Raw genomic sequence first — 7,949 nt, 5'->3', positions numbered from 1 at the left:
GCTGCGTTTCTAATATAGCGAAAATTAAAGACTTAATGATATCGTATGCCTGTTTCTGGAATTCACCTAAAGAAATTACGTCCAACAAGAAAAAGAAACATTTCATCATTGGTCATATCGCAAAGAGGGGATATATCAAGATTGTTTGATATTTCACTCAACCAGGAGTTGCGTTAATTTAAGGTCAGTGAGCAGAAACATGTAATGTGTTTGAAAATATCTAGGAAGATGACGTCATAGAATCGGCAGGGATCTCGCGTTGGTTTAGGGGATCACCTTGGAGTTTACAAACAGATTTACACAAGGTGATTCCATATGATCCAAACGGGAATAGTCCAAATGAAACAGAGGTCGGGATGTTTGACGATAAATTGGAAACTGTGAAAACCATTGGAGTGTATCATTCTATGGGTTTGTTGTGTTTTACATTGTGTAGACACTGCGGATCGTACAATCATTTCCTTGAATGTTTCGATGGAAATAAACTTTTCCCCAGCCAGGTTTGTAAGTAAGAAGTAAGGTTATTGATGGATAAAATATTGATGACATCAGAAATGAGCCCTAATTTATTTGAAATGTCCTTCAAGAATAAATACAGACGTGTCAAAAAAGGTCTTTGCAAGAGATCGAGGATCGATGTGACAAAGTTGTCCAAGAAGTAACAGTTTGCAGACATCTATTTCGGATTTGATAGGAATTACATGGAAGAGACCTTTACAAATATCTGATCTAGTTGTTGTGGGAATGTTTTGTAGTTGGCATTCCTCTACACAAAGACCATTCCATAACTCACAACTGTAGATAATTATCTGTAGTGCCACTGTATTGATCATGTAACGTTAAGTGCGTAGTATGATTTTTGTCCTTTTCGATATACTGAAAAAAATCTATCTAAGAGTATTAGTGTATTGTTGATAATGATTCCCAAAGATGTAAGAGCAAAGAATCGTTATATCTAATTTCCTTGTACAACACTTTTGAAGTTTGCACGCTTGGGCACGGAATTTTAGTATTCACAGTTTTGGACATTGAATAAACTCCATCTACGATGATGACGTCATAAATGAACCCTCGTTTTGTATTGGATATATAGACGTGTAAAACAGATATCTAGAAGAGAGCGAGGATCCATATGACGTATTCGTCCGAGAAAGAACAGTGTAAATACACCTATTTCGGATTTGATAGGAATTTCACACATATCCAATCTCGTCGTTGTAGTAAGGTTTTGTGCAATTTCAGAAATAAAGTGTTGAAAAAAAAATTAAACCCTTGACAGTCCGTTGCAGAAAGATTATTCCATAACTCACGGCCGTAGAGAACTGTGGGTAGCGCCACTTACTTATAACGGTGTGATAAAGTTAGCGGGTTAAGATAATTCGATCCCAGATAACGTTAAATGCGTATTATGGTATTTATCCTTTCTGGCATGCTGACAGAATTCTATGAATTTAAGTATATTGTTGATAATTATTTTCAGAGGATTATAGGTTTATAGAGAAAAGAATCGCAGTGTCACCTAATTTCCAAGTACAATCCTTAAAACGTTTGTAAACATTGGTATGGAATTCTAGTTTGCACGGTTTTGGGGGCATTTGACGAAAACTCCACATTCCTAGAGTATACTCATGAAATATCTAGCGTGTGCGATCCCTCATACACGCGATATCGTCTGTTATTGATAAGCGATTGCTGATTATACTAAATGTACCAGATTTATGCAAGATTTTTCAAGGTGAATGGTAAGTTCATTGCTATATACAAAATATAAAAAAGATGACAAGACTCCACCTTGCCGCATACCCTATAAAACCAATTGGACTGGACCTAGCTTGATTGACAATGATTGTGTCTGTATGCCAATCGTCAATAGTTGACCAAAGATTGCCTGTTATACACATATATAAGAAAGACCATGTCTCCAAACTGTGTCAAAAGCGTTCGACTTATTTAAAACGCTAACGTAGACATTGTTGCCTTCTTCAATATTGTGCAAAATGCTGTTAAACATCTTAGATATTTTTGAAAACATTGCTGGATTTTTGTTCCAGGTAAATTATTCAAAACTTCCACGATACCAATTTTAATGCACTAGGTGCCCATTTCCACAAATAATGTATCTTCAGTGATGCTCAAGCCGAAGTTTTGGAAATCAGAAATAACAATAAACTTGTAAGAGCTAAAAAGAAAACTGAGTGCCAAAGACTGGAGTCAAATTCGTCTAAGGTTCAGAGCTATGCATGAGAGAGATAATCCTTAATTTTGAAATGAATTTCTAAATTTTATAACAACAATTAAATATACATCCGTATTTTCAAGCTAGTAACGAAGTTCTAATAACAAAATTAGTTATCCTTGAAATAAAAACTATCTTATGAAGAAGATACAGCCATTTAAAGCGAAATTCGATAAGTGTTGACACAATGAATTACCCCATACATAAATTTAAAAACAATCAACTTTTTATGTGAAAAAGAATAGGAATTATAGTACAAAATATGCTCTACTCAGATGATTAATAAAATGAAATATTTCGGTTTTCCAATATTTCAGGTTGAACATCACTGACAAGACATTATTTGTCGAGATGCGCATCTGGTGCATCAAAATTTGCACCGTATAATTTTTACGTTCTGCAGACACGTCGAAGAATTTATTTTCAAAATCAAAAAGGGGGGTAGGGTACATGAAAAGGTGATATTAACAAGCAGTGATCAATCTCAAAATTCTTTTAAAAAGATTACAAATTTAAGAGCAGGTCAAATACGAAACCTTTCCCCACCAGGTACCGATTATTTTAATTGCACGTGTGAGGCGGGAGGTTCTTCATTCGGTAGATGGATTCTACTCATAACTTGAAGCTTTTATATTCTTCTCATTCATAAGAATTCTCAAAAAATAGTGAGGAGTCAGTCATTCAATAAATTTTTATTGATAACCGATTGTGATATTTGTCAAAACTGTGGATGTAAGTGTCTGTTTTAAGGATACTAGACAGGACATTGTTGTGGATGTAAGTGTCTGTTGTAAGGATACTAGAGAGGACATTGTTGTGGATGTAAGTGTCTGTTTTACGGATACTAGACAGAGCATTGTTGTGGATGTAAGTGTCTGTTGTAAGGATACTAGACAGGACATTGTTGTGGATGTAAGTGTCTGTTGTAAGGATACTAGACAGAGCATTGTTGTGGATGTAAGTGTCTGTTGTAAGGATACTAGACAGGACATTGTTGTGGATTAAAGTGTCTGTTGTAAGGATACTAGACAGAGCATTGTTGTGGATGTAAGTCTCTGTTTTACGGATACTAGACAGAGCATTGTTGTGGATGTAAGTGTCTGTTGTAAGGATACTAGACAGAGCAATGTTGTGGATGTAGGTGCCTGTTTTAAGGATACTAGACAGGGCATTGTTGTGGATGTAAGTGCCTGTTTTAAGGATACTAGAGAGGACATTGTTGTGGATGTAAGTGTCTGTTTTAAGGATACTAGACAGGGCATTGTTGTGGATGTAAGTGCCTGTTTTAAGGATACTAGAGAGGACATTGTTGTGGATGTAAGTGTCTGTTTTAAGGATACTAGACAGGGCATTGTTGTGGATGTAAGTGTCTGTTGTAAGGATACTAGAGAGGACATTGTTGTGGATGTAAGTGTCTATTGTAAGGATTCTAGACAGGACATTGTTGTGGATGTAAGTGTCTGTTGTAAGGATACTAGACAGAGCATTGTTGTGGATGTAAGTTTCTGTTTTATGGATACTAGACAGGACATTGTTGTGGATGTAAGTTTCTGTTTTAAGGATACTAGAGAGGACATTGTTGTGGATGTAAGTTTCTGTTTTAAGGATACTAGACAGAGCATTGTTGTGGATGTAAGTGTCTGTTTTAGGGATACTAGACAGAGCATTGTTGTGGATGTAAGTTTCTGTTTTATGGACACTAGACAGGACATTGTTGTGGATGTAAGTGTCTGTTTTACAGATACTAGACAGGACATTGTTGTGGATGTAAGTGTCTGTTTTACGGATACTAGACAGGACATTGTTGTGGATGTAAGTGTATGTTTTACGGATACTAGACAGGACATTGTTGTGGATGTAAGTGTATGTTTTAAGGATACTAGACAGGACATTGTTGTGGATGTAAGTGTCTGTTGTAAGGATACTAGACAGGATATTGTTGTGGATTAAAGTGTCTGTTGTAAGGATACTAGACAGAGCATTGTTGTGGATGTAAGTCTCTGTTTTACGGATACTAGACAGAGTATTGTTGATGATGTAAGTGTCTGTTGTAAGGATACTAGACAGAGCAATGTTGTGGATGTAAGTGCCTTTTTTAAGGATACTAGACAGGGCATTGTTGTGGATGTAAGTGCCTGTTTTAAGGATACTAGACAGGACATTGTTGTGGATGTAAGTGTCTGTTTTAAAGATACTAGACAGGGCATTGTTGTGGATGTAAGTGTCTGTTGTAAGGATACTAGAGAGGACATTGTTGTGGATGTAAGTGTCTATTGTAAGGATTCTAGACAGGACATTGTTGTGGATGTAAGTGTCTGTTGTAAGGATACTAGACAGAGCATTGTTGTGGATGTAAGTCTCTGTTTTACGGATACTAGACAGAGCATTGTTGTGGATGTAAGTGTATGTTTTAAGGATACTAGACAGGACATTGTTGTAGATGTAAGTGTCTGTTTTACGGATACTAGACAGAGCATTGTTGTGGATGTAAGTGTCTGTTGTAAGGATACTAGACAGGACATTGTTGTGGATGTAAGTGTCTGTTGTAAGGATACTAGACAGAGCATTGTTGTGGATGTAAGTGTCTGTTGTAAGGATACTAGACAGGACATTGTTGTGGATTAAAGTGTCTGTTGTAAGGATACTAGACAGAGCATTGTTGTGGATGTAAGTCTCTGTTTTACGGATACTAGACAGAGCATTGTTGTGGATGTAAGTGTCTGTTGTAAGGATACTAGACAGAGCAATGTTGTGGATGTAGGTGCCTGTTTTAAGGATACTAGACAGGGCATTGTTGTGGATGTAAGTGCCTGTTTTAAGGATACTAGAGAGGACATTGTTGTGGATGTAAGTGTCTGTTTTAAGGATACTAGACAGGGCATTGTTGTGGATGTAAGTGCCTGTTTTAAGGATACTAGAGAGGACATTGTTGTGGATGTAAGTGTCTGTTTTAAGGATACTAGACAGGGCATTGTTGTGGATGTAAGTGTCTGTTGTAAGGATACTAGAGAGGACATTGTTGTGGATGTAAGTGTCTATTGTAAGGATTCTAGACAGGACATTGTTGTGGATGTAAGTGTCTGTTGTAAGGATACTAGACAGAGCATTGTTGTGGATGTAAGTTTCTGTTTTATGGATACTATACAGGACATTGTTGTGGATGTAAGTTTCTGTTTTAAGGATACTAGAGAGGACATTGTTGTGGATGTAAGTTTCTGTTTTAAGGATACTAGACAGAGCATTGTTGTGGATGTAAGTGTCTGTTTTAGGGATACTAGACAGAGCATTGTTGTGGATGTAAGTGTCTGTTTTATGGACACTAGACAGGACATTGTTGTGGATGTAAGTGTCTGTTTTACAGATACTAGACAGGACATTGTTGTGGATGTAAGTGTCTGTTTTACGGATACTAGACAGGACATTGTTGTGGATGTAAGTGTATGTTTTACGGATACTAGACAGGACATTGTTGTGGATGTAAGTGTATGTTTTAAGGATACTAGACAGGACATTGTTGTGGATGTAAGTGTCTGTTGTAAGGATACTAGACAGGACATTGTTGTGGATTAAAGTGTCTGTTGTAAGGATACTAGACAGAGCATTGTTGTGGATGTAAGTCTCTGTTTTACGGATACTAGACAGAGTATTGTTGATGATGTAAGTGTCTGTTGTAAGGATACTAGACAGAGCAATGTTGTGGATGTAAGTGCCTTTTTTAAGGATACTAGACAGGGCATTGTTGTGGATGTAAGTGCCTGTTTTAAGGATACTAGACAGGACATTGTTGTGGATGTAAGTGTCTGTTTTAAAGATACTAGACAGGGCATTGTTGTGGATGTAAGTGTCTTTTGTAAGGATACTAGAGAGGACATTGTTGTGGATGTAAGTGTCTATTGTAAGGATTCTAGACAGGACATTGTTGTGGATGTAAGTGTCTGTTGTAAGGATACTAGACAGAGTATTGTTGTGGATGTAAGTCTCTGTTTTACGGATACTAGACAGAGCATTGTTGTGGATGTAAGTGTATGTTTTAAGGATACTAGACAGGACATTGTTGTAGATGTAAGTGTCTGTTGTAAGGATTCTAGACAGAGCATTGTTGTGGATGTAAGTGTATGTTTTAAGGATACTAGACAGGACATTGTTGTGGATGTAAGTGTCTGTTTTACGAATACTAGACAGGACATTGTTGTGGATGTAAGTTTCTGTTTTAAGGATACTAGACAGGGCATTGTTGTAAATGTAAGTGTCTGTTGTAAGGATGCTAGAGAGGACATTGTTGTGGATGTAACTGTCTATTGTAAGTATACTAGACAGGACATTTTTGTGGATTAAAGTGTCTGTTGTAAGGATACTAGACAGAACATTGTTGTGGATGTAAGTGCCTGTTTTAAGAATACTAGACAGGACATTGTTGTGGATGTAAGTTTCTGTTTTAAGGATACTAGAGAGGACAATGTTGTGGATGTAAGTGTCTGTTTTTAGGATACTACACAGAGCATTGTTGTGGATGTAAGTGTCTGTTTTACGGATACTAGACAGAGCATTGTTGTGGATGTAAGTGACTGTTTTAAGGGTACTAGACAGGATATTGTTGTGGATGTAAGTTTCTATTGTAAGGATTCTAGACAGGACATTGTTGTGGATGTAAGTGTCTGTTGTAAGGATACTAGAGAGGACATTGTTGTGGATGTAAGTGTCTGTTGTAAGGATACTAGACAGGACATTGTTGTGGATTAAAGTGTCTGTTGTAAGGGTACTAGACAGAGCATTCTTGTGGATGTAAGTGCCTGTTGTAAGATATACTAGACAGGACATTGTTGTGGATGTAAGTGTCTGTTTTAAGGATACTAGACAGAGCATTGTTGTGGATGTAAGTGTCTGTTTTAAGGATACTAGACAGAGCATTGTTGTGGATGTAAGTCTCTGTTTTACGGATACTAGACAGGACATTGTTGTGGATGTAAGTGTCTATTGTAAGGATTCTAGACAGGATATTGTTGTGGATGTAAGTGTCTGTTGTAAGGATACTAGACAGGACATTGTTGTGGATGTAAGTGTCTGTTGTAAGGATACTAAACAGAGCATTGTTGTGGATGTAAGTGCCTGTTTTAAGGATACTAGACAGGACATTGTTGTGGATGTAAGTTTTTGTTTTAAGGATGCTAGACAGAGCATTGTTGTGGATGTAAGTCTCTGTTTTATGGATACTAGACAGGACATTGTTGTGGATGTAAGTGTCTGTTTTACGGATACTAGACAGGACATTGTTGTGGATGTTAGTGTCTGTTTTAAGGATACTAAACAGAGCATTGTTGTGGATGTAAGTCTCTGTTGTAAGGATACTAGACAGAGCATTGTTGTGGATGTAAGTGTATGTTTTAAGGATACTAGACAGGACATTGTTGTGGATGTAAGTGTCTGTTTTACGGATACTAGACAGGACATTGTTGTGGATGTAAGTTTCTGTTTTAAGGATACTAGACAGGACATTGTTGTGGATGTAAGTTTCTGTTTTAAGGATACTATACAGGGCATTGTTGTAAATGTAAGTGTCTGTTTTACGGATACTAGACAGGACATTATTGTGGATGTAAATGTCTGTTGTAAGGATACTAGAGAGGACATTGTTGTGGATGTAACTGTCTATTGTAAGTATACTAGACAGGACATTGTTGAGGATGTAAGTGTCTGTTGTAAGGATACTAGACAG

Source organism: Ostrea edulis, chromosome 8 (genome assembly GCF_947568905.1).
Source record: "Ostrea edulis chromosome 8, xbOstEdul1.1, whole genome shotgun sequence".
NCBI classification, from domain to species: domain Eukaryota; kingdom Metazoa; phylum Mollusca; class Bivalvia; order Ostreida; family Ostreidae; genus Ostrea; species Ostrea edulis.
The sequence above is the reverse complement of the archived record's forward strand: the minus strand, read 5'-3'. Positions refer to the sequence as shown.